Source organism: Pelobates fuscus, chromosome 5, assembly GCF_036172605.1.
Source record: "Pelobates fuscus isolate aPelFus1 chromosome 5, aPelFus1.pri, whole genome shotgun sequence".
Classification (NCBI taxonomy): domain Eukaryota; kingdom Metazoa; phylum Chordata; class Amphibia; order Anura; family Pelobatidae; genus Pelobates; species Pelobates fuscus.
In genome coordinates, this window is record NC_086321.1 from 273,645,188 (window position 1) to 273,661,342 (window position 16,155).

The following is a 16,155-nucleotide window of genomic DNA, read 5'->3' on the forward strand; positions in this document are numbered from 1 at the left end:
AAGAGCACTGAAAGTCTGCTCTAACTTTTCAGGCTTTAGTCCACAAGACAGGACTGTATATTGGCAGGTATTCAGGATTACAGCTGAATGTAAAATAGTATTTTATTTTCCTATGGTTCAAAATTCACAAAAAAAGTGTTATCGCTCTCTGTTCCATACCGAAGTTCATAGCCCTTAGCAGTACAATTCAAAAGAACCGCGTTTAGCATTAGCGGTCTTACACCTTCCTGGAAAAATTGAGCTACGTACAGTCACGTGATAGCGTGATGACGTCGTGCGTACATGGACGTGATGACGCGTTTTGCCTGGGCGGCTTCCTCAGATCACGTCACAGTTCAGCTGTCCAGTTCTTTTAAGGCTGTCATTATGGGCGTGGTATGTGATAATCCCTTCGCCATTGGTGCTTTTTGAAAACTCCAAATTTGAATGGCATATATTAGTTCTAAAGTCCACAATCTCTCTGGCTTATGAACTAAAGCCACAAAAACACTCACAAATCTCAGACATTACACAAGAATACATAGTATATATATCACAGTTTAAAAATAAATAAATACAAATCCCTCAAATATTTCTTTGTCGGTACAGTTCCTACAGAACTATCAACAATTATCCCAGAGAAACCTTTTATTACTTTTAGAGGTGCACCCAGTTTAAAACAAATTCTAACCTATAATCATCCTGGCGAAAGCCAGATTGAAGAGGATCGAGGAGGGAGTTGGAATTTAGGAAGTGAGTCATACGAATATAGACAAGTGTTTCTAGAAGCTTTGAGGAAAAAGGAAGCAGGAATATGGAATAGTTGGAAGGGGAAGATGGGTCTAGGGATGGCTTTTTTAGGATTGGTACAACAGTAGCATGCTTCGGGGAGCAGGGACAACACCAGATGAAAGAGAGCAGTTTAGGATGTGTACTAAGGATGGTACAAGACAAGGGGAGAGAGATCCAATAAGGTGGAAAGTTACTGGATCAAGCAGACAGGTTGTGGGACGAAAAGAGAAGCGAAGCAACCTCCTGTTCTGTAGCTGGGGTGAAGGCCTGTAGGGTAGGGAAGGTACGGTCCATGTGTGGTTGTGAGATGGAGGAGCAAAGGGGGGAGAATTCTTTCCTTAATTGTTCAATCTATCCGGTAAAGTAGCATGCAGGGCTATCTGCTGAAAGGTCAGTCTGAGAGGTGGCTTGAGGTGGGCAAAGGAGAGAGTTGAAGGTATTAAAGAGATGCCTGGGATTGCGTGAGCATGAACTGACAAGAGAAAAAAAGTAGGATTGTTTAGCAAGGGTGAGGGCTGTGCTATATGAACATAAAATTAATTTATAATGGGGAAAGTCAGACAAGGTGCTTCCTCCAGCAACGTTCAGCTGAACGGGAGCATCTCTGTAGGTAGTCGGTTTAGTGTGCCAAGGTTGGAGGCGCGTCTTCCTTGAGGTGCATCTTTAGAGCAGGGCTGCAGTGTCCAGGGAAGAGGTGAGAGTAGCATTATATTAGGATAAGAGTTTGAAATGGAGATCAGCTGAGAGTTGCTGGATATCAAGAGAATTCAGGTCCCTTCTGAGTTGAGGAGGGTTAGGGTGAGGCTGTTGGGTGAGGGGGCTTTCAAGAACAAATGATAAGAGGTTGTGATCTGAAAGAGGAAATGGAGTGTTGTGGAACTTAGAGATAGTGCATGCATTAGAAAAAATAAGATTGAGGGTATTGACAGCTACATGTGTAGGAGTATTAGCTCACTGTGATAGGCCAAGGGAGGAGGTAATATAAAGGAGTTTGGAAGCTACTGAGGTCAGGGGTGGGTCAATCGGAATGTTGAAATCCCCAAGAATTAGGAAAGGGATATTACTTGAAAGGAAGTAGGGAAGCCAAGCTAAAAAATGGTAAAGGAACAGACTAGGGGGGGCGATAGATAACAGCTATGTTAGCAGAGATGGGTTTGAACAGACGAATTGAGTGAATTTCAAAGCTGGAGAAAGATAGGGAAGGCGGGATAGGCAGAGTTTTGAAAGGAGCAGTGGGGTGAAAGCAGAAATCCTACACCACCACCTTTACTCTCAGCCTGTCTTGGGTTGTGGGTAAAGTGAAGACCACCAAAGGAAAGTGAGGCAGGGGTAGCGGTATCAGTTTCTGTTAGTGCACATAGGGTTAGTGAGTGTAAGATAAATAGGTCATGGATGGAAGTTGATTTAACGGTGCTGCACACAGAGAGTACATTCCAGAGGGCAGCTTTAAAGGAGAAATTATAGTGAGAGTTACATGGAATGGATATGAGATTGTTGTGGTTTCTGGTGTTAGCACCAGGTGGGTTAGTAGAGGAGGGACCAGGGTTTGGAGAGACATCACCATTTGCCAGGAGCCGTACGATGGAATGGAATAAAACCTCTACAAGCTCTTTGAGTCCCAAAGCAAAAACTGGCACTCTATTCAACAAAGGCTGTATCCCAAGCACTCAAAATTGTAGCGTTACTTACCTTATCCAGGGGCCGGTCGCGGTCCTCTCTTCGAGCCGCACGCGGTCCTGCTGCACAAGCCGCGCGCGACTCATCTGACGGCTTCAATACAACAAGCGAGAAGCGGTCACGTGTCCCGCCTGAATCTAAGAGCGCGCCGCGGGTCTCGGGCGCGCTCTTAAAGAGACAATGGGAGCCTAAATTGTCAAAAGGCTCCCATTGGCCCCTGACATGCCACACAACCCATACACTTACCTTTTGGGGGTGTGGATATGACAGGAGCCAATCACATTAGTTTAGAAGCTATTTAAACGTACCTTTCCCTTTACTCCCTGCCTTATCGTGGTTTCTGTTTCAGTTCCCTTTAGCGCTTGTTGTGTCAGTTGTGTTCCTTCGTATTGACCTTGGCTTTGTTTCTGACTACGTTATCTCTTTATCCTTATTTGTTCTGTTTGCCGGCTTGCTGTTTACTGTGTACCAGACCCCGGCTAGTCCTAGTTTACGCTGTCTCTCTGTGCCCTTGACCTCGGATTGTTTCTGACTCTGTCTCCTCTCATATACGTCGAGTCCGGCCATTCTAAGGTCCGGTAGACATATCTCTCCTCTGTGTTGTCTTTTGACGAGTTGAATCTGCGAGTTGGGGTATATATTCGTTACATTACGATAGGGCCATGGACCCCGCAGCTTTGGCTCAGAAAATGGCTTCTCATGAGGCAAGGTTTGTAGAGCAGGATCACCGTATGGATCAGATAGCTCAGGCTCTCCAGACGCTATTGTCTAGAACTATTCCTGCAACCGCACCTAACCCTCCTACACCTCTTCTTCCCGAAGTATCCAATTTACCTAATACTTCGCCCCATTTAACACCCCCTCCCAGGTATGGAGGGGAAGCTAAGACATGCAGAGGTTTTATTAATCAAATAGAATTCCACTTTGAGATGTATCCACGTTCCTTTCCCACTGATAGGTCTAAAGTGGGGTTTTTGATGCATCAACTTACTGACAAAGCACTTGAGTGGGCAAATCCTATTTGGGAGGCCAATGGACCTATGGTGCATAATTTCAATAGTTTTCTTACGGCTTTTCGTAGAACTTTTGACACAACAAAAAGGTCAAAGAATGCCGCACGAGCATTAATGAGAATTAAACAGGGTTTTAGGTCTGTGGCTGATTATGCTATTCAGTTTCGTACCCTTGCTTCACAGGTAGATTGGACCAATAATGGGTTAACTACTGCGTTCATGGAAGGTTTATCTGACACTATATTGGATGAGGTAGCGGCAAGGGAGCTTCCTATTCCATTAGAGGACCTTATTGACTACCTCATTGATATAGATAATAGGATTCGTGACAGGCTCTATACTAAAAACAGGAATAGACGTTTGGTTACACCTATTAACCCCAGAGTTGATAAACCTGAGAGTGTTAAAGTATCTGAGGAGGAACCCATGCAATTAGGGGTTGCCAAACTCTCGGATACTGAAAAATTACTTAGGAGAAGGGACGGACTCTGCCTATACTGTGTTAGGAGAGACCATATGGTAAAGGAATGTCCTTTGCTTCCGGAAAACTCTCGCACCTTATAGGGGGACTGGCCTTGGGTGTAATATCTAAGTAATATCTAAGTCTCCTAAATTGCCTCCTAACCGTTTGCTTCTCCCTGTTTCTCTTCATACGGGAGAGAGTTGTATAGCTGAAAGCATACTAGCCTTGGTTGATTCCGGGGCTACTGAGAACTTCATAGACTCTGGTTTGTTACGAAAAAACAACATTCCCATCAGAGAGAGGGAGATACCCAGTGGCGTACATACCAGGGTCGCAGGGGACGCGGCTGCAACCGGGCCCGGCCCACCAGGGGGCCCGGCCGCCCCTGCGACCCTGTATGTACCCACTGGGCCAGCCTCTTCTCCTGGGGGCCCCAGGAGCCGGCCACCTCAGGGCCCCCCGAGGCTGGCCCTGCTTACACCCGGCGGGCAGTCAGGCTGGCCGTTGCGCGAGGGAGCACTCTCCCCTGAATGCTTCCTCTTCAGCTCCCTTGCGCACCGCACTGATACCAGAGCCGGAAGATGACGTCATCTTCCGGCGACGGCATCCCTACGCGGCGCGCGAGGGAGCTGAAGAGGAAGCACTCAGGGGAGAGTGCTCCCTCGCGCACCGGCCAGCCTGGCTGCCCGCCTAGGAGCCCAGCAGCACCACTGGACCCCAGGGAATCACCTCAGCACTCCAAAAGGTAGGGAGGCTGGGGGGATTAAATTAAAAAAAAAAACGTGTAAGTGTGTGTGAGTGTTAGTGTGTGTGAGTGTGTGTGTGTGTGTGAGTGTTAGTGTGTGTGTGAGTGTTAGTGTGTGTGTGAGTGTTAGTGTGTGTGTGAGTGTTAGTGTGTGAGTGTGTTAGCGTGAGTGTTGATGTTTGTGTTAGAGTGTGTGTGTCTGCTATTGAGTGTCAGTGAGTGTGTTACTGTGTGTGTCTGTGTGTGTGTGTTAGTGAGTCTGTTTGATGTCTGTTAGTGAGTGTGTGTCAGTGAGAGTGTATGTTTTGTAAGTGAGTGTGTATGTATGTTTGCCGCTGAGTGTGTCTCTGTCAGTAAATGTGTGTGTCTGTTAGCTAGTGTGTATGCATTTGTTCGTGAGAGTGTGTGTGTCTTCAGCACTTACCTTTCTCCAGCACCGGACTCCCATGGCGCTGGGGATCTCTCCGCCTCTCAGCTCCGAATGCGCATGCACGACAAAAGCCGCGCACGCATTCAAACCGCCCATAGAAAAGCATTGCTCAATGCTTTCCTATGGACGTTCAGTGTCTTAAAATGGCGGAAGCGCCTCTAGCGGCTGTCAGTGAGACAGCCACTAGAGGCTGGATTAACCCTCAGTGAAACATAACAGTTTCTCTGAAACTGCTATGCTTTCAGCTGCAGGGTTAAAACTAGAGGGACCTGACACCCAGACCACTTCATTGAGCTGATGTGATCTGGGTGTCTGTAGTGGTCCTTTAAGTGTGTGTCGTAAGTGTGGCGTACATACCGCGGTCGCAGCCCTGCAACCCCTGCGACCAGGTGCCCGCCGCCATGTGTTGCTGCCCCGGCCCGCGCAGAGTAAGCGCGTGGGGGGGGGGCCCACGGATCAATTTTCGCACCGGGGCCCCATGGGTCATGTGTACGCCACTGGAGATACCCTTGACCATTGAGGCCATAGATGGTAGACCTTTAAGTACTCCAGTCGTTACCCATGAAACTGTACCATTATTCATGTACACAGGCGTTTTACACTTTGAGATCATTCAGTTCCAGGTTATCACCTCTCCCTCTTCTCATATCGTGTTAGAGTACCCATGTGTCACGACTAGTAATGTGGTCCAGCACGCAGAAACTATGTAAACATATACATAGGTAAGAAAAGGAAAATAACAGGATAGAGCGTAAACCGGACCTTAGAATGGCCGGACTAATACGCTAGAGACAGAGAATGGTCAAAGGGAAAGCCGAGGTCAAGGAAGCCAGAAAATACTCAATACCGATAAAACAAGCCAAGTCAGGGAAACCAGAGATCAGAATAACCAGGGAAACGCCAAGGATCAGGATACCAGGAAATCAGAATCACGGAAATAGCACTCTCAGGAAATCAGGAAACTGAAACCACGACATGGCAAAGTAATGGGAAAAGCTAGGGGTTTAAATACCCCTCTCTAGGCTATGATTGGTCAGAGGGCGACCTCTGACCCCAAAACGTGCGTGTGCGTTGACGTCGTGACGTCACGCACACGTTGGTATAATTTTCGGGGGCGGAGCTACTCTTAGGCGCGACCACGTGGTCGGCGCCATGTTTGATTCGGGCGTGATGCCCGGAAGAACGGAAGGAGCGGTTCCCGGCTCGCCGACGAGCAGGTAAGCTCGTGTTGTCGGCGTGGCCGTGCCGGTCGGGCACGGCCGTGAGGCTCGGCGGGCCGGTGACCGCAACAGTACCCCCCACTCGAAGACCGCTCACCGGGCGGGAAGGACCCGGCTTAACCCCTTAAGGACACATGACATGTCTGACACGTCATGATTCCCTTTTATTCCAGAAGTTTGGTCCTTAAGGGGTTAAGAGGAAAGCGGTTGTGAAATGACCGGATAAGACGGGGCGCATGGACCCGGTCAGCAGGAACCCAACAACGTTCCTCGGGACCATAACCCTTCCAGTCAACGAGATAGGACAAGACACCTCTGGATAATTTGGAGTCCATGATAGAACGGACTTCGTATTCTTCTTGATCACCCACTACCAAGGGCGGAGGAGGAGTGGATAACCTGGTGTAGCGATTGCAAGTAAGGGGCTTGAGCAGAGACACATGGAAAGTATTTGCAATTCTCATATGAGCCGGAAGTGCCAAAGAATAGGTCACTGGATTAATACGTTGGGTAACTCGAAAGGGACCTATGTACCGAGGGGCAAATTTCATGGACGGGACCTTAAGCTTGATATGTTTTGTGGAGAGCCACACCCTGTCACCTGGAAGATATACAGGATTAGCGCCCCGTTTTTTGTCAGCTTGGGCCTTTGCTCGTAATGAAGCTTTCTGCAGAGCTGAATGGACGGAATCCCAGGTATCATGAATTGATTCCAAACGGGTGTTCAAGGCAGGAATTTCCGTGTCTGAGAATTCAGAAGGAAAAACAGCGGGGTGATAACCCTGATTTACAAAGAATGGACTATGATTAGAAGATTCATGAGTGGCGTTGTTCCTGGCGAACTCAGCCATGGGTAAGAGCTCACACCAGTTAGACTGATTGGCATTTATAAAGCAACGTAAATAGGCTTCTAGAGACTGATTCGCCCTCTCTGCTGCTCCATTAGTTTGAGGGTGATACGCCGACGAAAAGGAGAGTTCAATGCCTAATTGCTTACAAAAGGAACGCCAAAACCTAGAAACAAACTGGGTACCTCTGTCAGATACTATGCTTTTAGGTACACCGTGCAACCGAAAGATCTCTCTCAAGAATATTTGAACTAGATCTTGAGCAGATGGTAATTTTTTAAGGGGGACAAAATGCGCCATCTTTGTGAACCTATCGATAACCATAAGGACTGTATTAAACCCGTTTGAACTGGGTAGATCCACAATGAAATCCATGGCTAAGTGGGTCCAAGGAGCACTGGGTATGGGCAGTGGTTGTAAGAGTCCAGGAGGCGATCTAGGAGGAACTTTAGAAACGGCACATATTTGACATGCCCCAACATATTCTTTGATATCGTTTCTAAGAGCAGGCCACCAAAACCTCCGGGAGATGGCAGAGAGGGTTTTATGGACTCCAGGATGGCCTGCTGTGAGGTTGTCATGGAACAAATCTAGTACCTTCTTTCGAAACTGAGGTGACACATACAGTTTGTCCGGAGGTTTTCCCACAGGTGCCTGAGTTTGATCTGCTATTATGGCACAGAAGAGTGGAGAAGACACTTCGGTAACTGTAGTGGCAATGAGGCATTCAGGAGGTATAATAGGATATATCACCTGTTCCGGAGCTTCATCTGTCTCAAACTGCCTAGAAAGTGCATCTGCCTTGGTGTTTTTAGTACCAGGCCTGTACGTAATTATGAAATTGAATCGGGAGAGGAACAATGACCATCTAGCCTGACGAGAGGACAGTCTCTTAGCGTCCCCAATATAAGCCAAATTCTTATGATCAGTAAAGATCAAAAGTGGCTCTTTGGAACCTTCCAAGAGATGCCTCCATTCCTTAAGGGCAAGTACAATGGCCAAAAGTTCCCTATTCCCTATGTCATAATTCTTCTCTGCAGGTGTGAGTTTGCGAGAGTAAAATCCACAAGGATGTAAAGGTGTATCAGGACTTTCTCTTTGAGACAGAATGGCTCCAACTCCTGTCTCTGATGCATCCACCTCTAGGATAAATGGTTTGGTTGGATCAGGATGGGTCAGGACAGGTGCTGAGGAAAATAAAGATTTTAACAGTTCAAATGCCTCTCTTGCTTCTTTGGGCCAAGATGTACAATTTGCTCCTTTTTTGGTTAAATTGGTTATAGGGGAAATCACGGAGGAAAAACCCTTTATGAATTTGCGGTAGTAATTCGCAAAACCTATAAAGCGTTGAGTGGCTTTAAGGCCCTTGGGTAATGGCCACTGTAAGACTGCCTCCAGTTTACGGGGATCCATCTGGAAACCAGACGGAGATATAACGTATCCAAGGAATTGTATCTCCGTTTGGTCAAACTGGCATTTCTCCAGTTTACAGTAAAGGCCGTTCTGTAACAGGGTTTTCAGTACAATTCTCACATGTTCGTGATGTGTCTCTAGGTCTGGGGAATAGATGAGAATGTCGTCCAAGTACACTAGAACGAACATGTGAAGGTACTCTCTTAGGACATCGTTAATAAAATCCTGGAATACCGCTGGAGCGTTACATAATCCAAACGGCATAACCAGGTATTCGTAATGTCCCATTCTGGTGTTAAATGCGGTCATCCATTCGTGACCATCCTTAATCCTGACTAGATTGTATGCGCTTCGGAGATCGAGCTTGGTAAAGACTCGAGCTCCCCTCAATCTGTCAAACAGCTCTGATATAAGGGGAATAGGGTAGGCATTTTTTATGGTAATCCTATTCAAACCCCTATAATCAATACAAGGGCGTAGGTCTCCTTCTTTTTTAGAGACAAAGAAGAATCCAGCCCCGGCTGGTGAGGAGGACCTACGGATATGACCCTTTCTGAGAGCATCTTTAATATATTCCTCCAAACAAAGATTTTCCTGGGGGGACAAGGCATAGACTCCTCCCTTGGGAGGCATAGTCCCTGGTAATAAGTTTATGGTACAGTCATAAGGTCTATGAGGAGGTAACCCTTCTGACTGGACCTTGTTAAATACCTCTTTCAAATCCATATACTGCGGTGGAATTTGTGTGGTCAAGGGAGGTGCAACAGGAACATTAATGGTACCAATAGGTTGTGGGATTTGCTTAAAGCAAACACCTTTGCATCTCTCACCCCAACTCACAATCTCTCCTTCAATCCAATCCAAACGTGGATTGTGTTTCAGGAGCCAAGGGAAACCGAGTATTATCGGAACTGTAGGTGAAGATATGATTTGAAAGGTAATTTCTTCAGAGTGGAGAATACCCACTGAAACAGTGATTGGCAGAGTTTCGTGTGTGATGAAAGGCTGGGTAAGAGGCCTTCCATCAATGGCCTCGACTGCTATCGGTTTCTCTTTATGTCTTAAGGGCAGGAGATGTTTTGCAGAGAATTCTTTGTCTAGGAAATTCTCCGCTGCCCCAGAGTCAATCATAGCCTCACACTGAACAGTAGTGTTCTTGAAAGATAAGGTTACTTTGACAAGGAAACGGTTCTTAGTCAATTTAGGGGACATATACATCACACCTAAGGTCGGTCCCCGTACGTGCCTTAGGTGTGCAAGTTTTCCGGCCGAACCGGGCATGACGATCTTAGATGTCCCTTCTTGCCACAATACATACATAACCCCTCGTTACGTCTGTGTTGTCTCTCTGCCTCAGTGAGTTTAGCGCTACCCAATTGCATGGGTTCAGGTTCTGGAAGAGGCGTTTGGCTACTCACCACTGGGTTAGAGAAACGAGGAGCTATGGACAAATTAGAACGTCTGTTACGTTGTTTGTTTTTCTCTCTCTCTCTGAGCCGGTTATCAATGTCTATCATGTAGGCAATAAACTCATTAAGATTAACCGGAAGGTCTCTAGCTGCAGTCTCATCTTGTATACTCTCAGCTAGACCTTCAGAGAAAGCAGCCACCAGACCACTATTGGTCCAATCAACCTCAGACGCTAATGTCCTGAACTCTATTGCATAATCGGCTACAGAACGACTGCCTTGCTTGATTCTCATAAGGGCTTTGGCAGCGTTCTTCTCCCTGCCTTTAGGTTCAAACGTAGCCTTAAAGGCCGTAAGAAAAGTACTGTAATCACGGGCTACTGCGTCACCACTTTCCCATAAGGGGTTAGCCCAGGTCAAGGCTTTTCCAGTTAATTGGTTCATCAGATAGCCTATTTTTGATCTATCTGTTGGGAATGAACCTGGGGAGGCCTCAAAGTGGTATTCAATTTGGTTTAAAAAACCTCTGAATTCCTTAGAATCACCTCCATAGCGAGGGGGCGGTGACAAGGTTATGGACGGTGGTTTATGTGGTACGGGAACCACTACAGGTGGCGGAACCACAGGTGGTACCGGAGGGACCTCTAAATAGGCAGTCCTCTGTAGCAAGGTCTGAAATGCCTGGGCAAATTGGTCTAACCTGTGGTCCATATCCTCCACCCTACTCTCACAGGCGATCATATGCTTGCATAGTTCTGCAGGATCCATGGCCATGTCGTAATGTCACGACTAGTAATGTGGTCCAGCACGCAGAAACTATGTAAACATATACATAGGTAAGAAAAGGAAAATAACAGGATAGAGCGTAAACCGGACCTTAGAATGGCCGGACTAATACGCTAGAGACAGAGAATGGTCAAAGGGAAAGCCGAGGTCAAGGAAGCCAGAAAATACTCAATACCGATAAAACAAGCCAAGTCAGGGAAACCAGAGATCAGAATAACCAGGGAAACGCCAAGGATCAGGATACCAGGAAATCAGAATCACGGAAATAGCACTCTCAGGAAATCAGGAAACTGAAACCACGACATGGCAAAGTAATGGGAAAAGCTAGGGGTTTAAATACCCCTCTCTAGGCTATGATTGGTCAGAGGGCGACCTCTGACCCCAAAATGTGCGTGTGCGTTGACGTTGTGACGTCACGCACACGTTGGTATAATTTTTGGGGGCGGAGCTACTCTTAGGCGCGACCACGTGGTCGGGGCCATGTTTGATTCGGGCGTGATGCCCGGAAGAACGGAAGGAGCGGTTCCCGGCTCGCCGACGAGCAGGTAAGCTCGTGTTGTCGGCGTGGCCGTGCCGGTCGGGCACGGCCGTGAGGCTCGGCGGGCCGGTGACCGCAACACCATGGTTATGTTCTCACAATCCCATTTTCGACTGGGAGTTGGGACAATTGAAATCATGGAGCAAAACCTGCCACAAATCTTGTATGATTAAAGTCACCCCTTTAAATACTATTAATGTTCCTACTACTCCTCCTTTGTCTACTGTTATACCTCCTCAGTACTTGTTTCTCAAGACTGTATTCGATAAAAGGGAGGCTGATAAATTACCGCCTCACAGACCCTATGATTGTGCTATCGATTTATTGCCTGGCACTATACCTCCAAAGGGCAGGGTGTACCCTTTATCTATTCAAGAAAACCGTATCATGGAGGAATATGTTAAGGAATCACTAGAAAAGGGGTTCATTAGGAGATCCTCTTCTCCGGCTGGAGCGGGGTTTTTCTTCGTATCTAAGAAAGAAGGTGATTTAAGACCATATATCGATTATAGAGGTCTAAACAAAATCACTATCAAAAATGCATACCCTATACCTTTAATTACAGAATTGTTTGACAGGCTGAAACATGCTACTGTATTCACTAAATTGGACCTTAGAGGTGCATACAATTTAATATGTATTAAGAAAGGTCACGAATGGAAGACTGCATTCAACACTAGATCCGGTCATTACGAGTATACTGTTATGCTATTTGGTCTTTGCAATGCCCCAGCAATATTTCAAGAATTCATTAATGACGTCTTAAGAGACTTTATTCACACATTTGTAATTGTATATTTGGACGACATACTAATTTATTCTACAGATTTACACACTCATCACAGACATGTTACAACGGTCCTGAAGACCCTTCTTGCTAATGGTCTTTATTGTAAACTAGAAAAATGTTTATTTGACCAATCTGAAGTCCAGTTTTTGGGGTATTTGATTTCCGCCAAAGGTTTTAGTATGGATCCCCAGAAGCTTTCTGCTGTCATAGTGTCAGGGTACCTGTAGTCTCTACCTCAGAGGAGGTGAGAGACTTAGACGTTTATCCTCCCAGAGAGGTTGTTTCTTCCGTTCCTCGCGGTTCTCTCGGCCATTTACAAGCCGACCGCGAGGGATCCACTTCCTTATATGACGCGACGCTCAGTAGTCGACGTCATGACGCCAACCCGGGTCGACCTGTCAGTCAAGTCCCGAGCACTAATCAGGACTCGTCGGGGGCGTGATTACCCTCTAGAATCAAGGTATAAAGTAAGGCTTTCGGCATCTGCTCATTGCCCTGTCGTGGTTCTAGCCTGTCTAGTAACTCAGTGCTCTTGTATTCTAGTTGTCTCTTTGGTTCTGACCCGGCTTGTTTGTACTACCCTGTTTATCTCTGTTACCCTTTGACTCGGCTTGTCTCTTGCTTACCTGTCCTCTCGTTCCCTCGACCTCGGCTTGTTCCTAGACCATTCTCTACTTACTCCTTACGTTAAGTCCGGCCATTCTAAGGTCCGGTATACGTACCTACCACCTGTTTGTACTCTGCGTGTTGGATCCCTGTCCCGATCCTGACACATAGAGTGGCCCCTACCACAAGGTTTGAAAGCAATTCAGCGTTTTCTTGGTTTCTTTAACTATTATAGACGCTTTATTAAGGGTTTTTCTTCTATTGTAGAGCCTATAACCCGTATGACAAAAAAGGGTGGTAATACTCGTGTCTGGTCTCCCGAGGCACTTTAGGCTTTTGAATTTCTCAAAACTACATTCGCCTCTGCACCTATTTTACAGCATCCTATCCCCTCACTACCTTATATTCTTGAACTTGATGCTTCTGATATCGGGGTAGGTGCTGTTTTGTCCCAAAGAGAATCGCCTGAAAAGCCATTGCATCCTTGTGGCTTCTTTTCTAGACAAATGTCCAAAGCTGAAAAGAATTATGATGTGGGTAATCGTGAACTCCTTGCTATTATCTTAGCTCTTAAAGAATGGAGACACTTGTTAGAAGGAACTAAGGATCCTATCCTCATTTTTATGGATCACAAGAATCTATCCTACCTTGGTGAAGCTAAAAGATTATCTTCTAGGCAGGCTAGGTGGTCACTATTTTTGTCCCGTTTCAATTATATTATCACCTATAGGCCAGGTGATCACAACATTAAAGCAGACGCTCTGTCCAGACAGTTCGAAACTGCTGACAAACAGGAGGTTGATGTTACTCCCGTCATTCCCCCAGACAGGATAATAGCTACTACTATGTTGTCTATTTCTTCATCCCTCTTGCAGACCATACAGGCGAAACAAAGCATGGCACCTAGCGAGAGGCCTATTGAGAAATTGTTTGTTGATGTTCCAGAGAGACGGGAGATTCTGTCATTATATCATGATACTAAGACTGCTGGACATCCTGGTATTACCAAAACGATGTCAGCTGTTTCTCGATATTTTTGGTGGGGTTCCTTACGCAAGGATGTCACTGACTATATAGGTGCTTGTACTACTTGTGCATGTATGAAATCTTCTCGTAGAGTTTCTTGTGGGCTTTTGCATCCGTTACCCGTTCCCGAGAGACCTTGGTCTAACCTATCCATGGATTTTGTTGTTGAATTACCCCCTTCAAATGGTAACACAGTCATCCTGATGATAGTAGATCGGTTTTCCAAAATGGCTCACTTTGTGTCTCTTCACAAGTTGCCCACATCCAAGGAACTGGCTCTTATCTTCGGTAGAGAAGTATTTCAGTTACATGGTATTCCCGTATCTATTGTGTACGATAGGGGTAGCCAATTTATTTCCAGGTTCTGGAAAGCCTTTTGTTCGGAAATGGGTATTTCTCTCGCATTTTCTTCCGCTTACCATCCCCAGTCTAATGGGGCTTCTGAACGTGCCAACCAGTCTCTGGAGCAGTACCTTTGTTGTTTTGTTTCTCACCATCAGGACAATTGGTCTGACCTGCTTCCTTGGGCTCGGTTTGCTCGGAATAACGCCACTCATGATTCTTCCGGCAAAAGCCCTTTTTACGTTGTCTATGGCCAGCATCCCGTTGTTCTTCCGGCTGCATTCTCCTCACAGGGCATGCCAGTTCTGGATGAGCATTTGGCTGGTTTGCGTAATACTTGGGAGCAGGTTCAGCGTTCTTTGGTGGATTCCGCTGCTCGCCAGAAGGCTCAGGCTGACAAGCATCGCAGAGCGGCTCCTTCTTATGTTGTGGGGGAGAGGGTTTTGCTTTCCACGCGGCATATTCGCCTCCGGGTGCCTTCTATGAAATTGGCTCCCCGCTTCATTGGTCCTTATCGTATTCTGCATAAGGTTAATCCTGTTTCATATGCCTTGGGTCTTCCTAAGAATCTGCGTATTCCTAATGTCTTTCACACCTCATTGTTGAAGCCTTACGTACGCAACCGCTATACCCGGCATACTCCCCCTCCACCTCCTGTCTCTGTGGAGGGTCATGAGGAATTCAAGGTTTCCGCTGTTCTTGACTCTCGTTTCCTTAAGAGTCCACTTCAGTACTTGGTGCATTGGAAGGGCTATGGGCCTGAGGAGCGCAGTTGGATTTCAGCTGATGCTGTTCACGCTCCCCGCCTTGTACGTTCTTACCATTCTCATTTTCCTGCCAGGCCTGGCCCTACCCGCCCGGAGAGCGTGTCCTCAGGGGGGGTACTGTAGCGTTACTTACCTTATCCAGGGGCCGGTCGCGGTCCTCTGTTCGAGCCGCGCGCGGTCCTGCTGCACGAGCCGCGCGCGACTCATCCGATGGCTTCAATAGGAAGGCGGGCAGTGACCGCGAGAAGCGATCACGTGTCCTGCCTGAATCTAAGAGGGAGCCGCAGGTCTCGGGCACGCTCTTAAAGAGACAGTGGGAGCCTAAATTGTCAAAAGGCTCCCATTGGCCCCTGTCATGCCACACTCCCCATACACTTACCTTTTGGGGGTGTGGATATGACAGGAGCCAATCACATTAGTTTAGAAGCTATTTAAACTTACCTTTCCCTTTACTCCCTGCCCTATCGTGGTTTCTGTTTCAGTTCCCTTTAGCGCTTGTTGTGTTCAGTTGTGTTCCTTCGTATTGACCTTGGCTTTGTTTCTGACTACGTTATCTCTTTATCCTTATCTGTTCTGTTTGCCGGCTTGCTGTTTACTGTGTACCAGACCCCGGCTAGTCCTAGTTTACGCTGTCTCTCTGTGCCCTTGACCTCGGATTGTTTCTGACTCTGTCTCCTCTCATATACGTTGAGTCCGGCCATTCTAAGGTCCGGTAGATGTATCTCTCCTCTGTGTTGTCTTTTGTCGAGTTGAATCTGCGAGTTGGGGTATATATTCGTTACAAAAATGAACACAGTACATTTAAAACACTCAGTACTGAAAATATTCTACTTAGGAAATCCAACTATAAGAAGAATTCCTTCAAACTCCAACTCTTTCTCTTTTTGCAAGAACTTGTGCACCATTCAACCACAAACATGTCTTTGCCACTTTCAACTAACTTCATTACCTACTGTCAACTTCTCAGCCATTTCAAATTGTGCTCTACATCTACATGAACTAAAGTTATCCACAAAACCGTGATGTCACAAACGTAACTTTATCCGGCACCCGCGCCACTCCTCTCCTCGGGTCATGCGGGTGGCCGCATTGCCTCAGTCCTGGGGCCGCGCGGCTAGAATGCTCCACGTGGCCGCGCGGCCTGAATAGAATGCTTACCTCGCGAACGGCTTCCTCTGCTGGTTCGCAAGACGAACTGCAACCCTAAAAATAAAATATAAAGCCATGATGTCATTACCTTAACCCCTTAAGGACCAAACCTCTGGAATAAAAGGGAATCATGACATGTCACACATGTCATGTGTCCTTAAG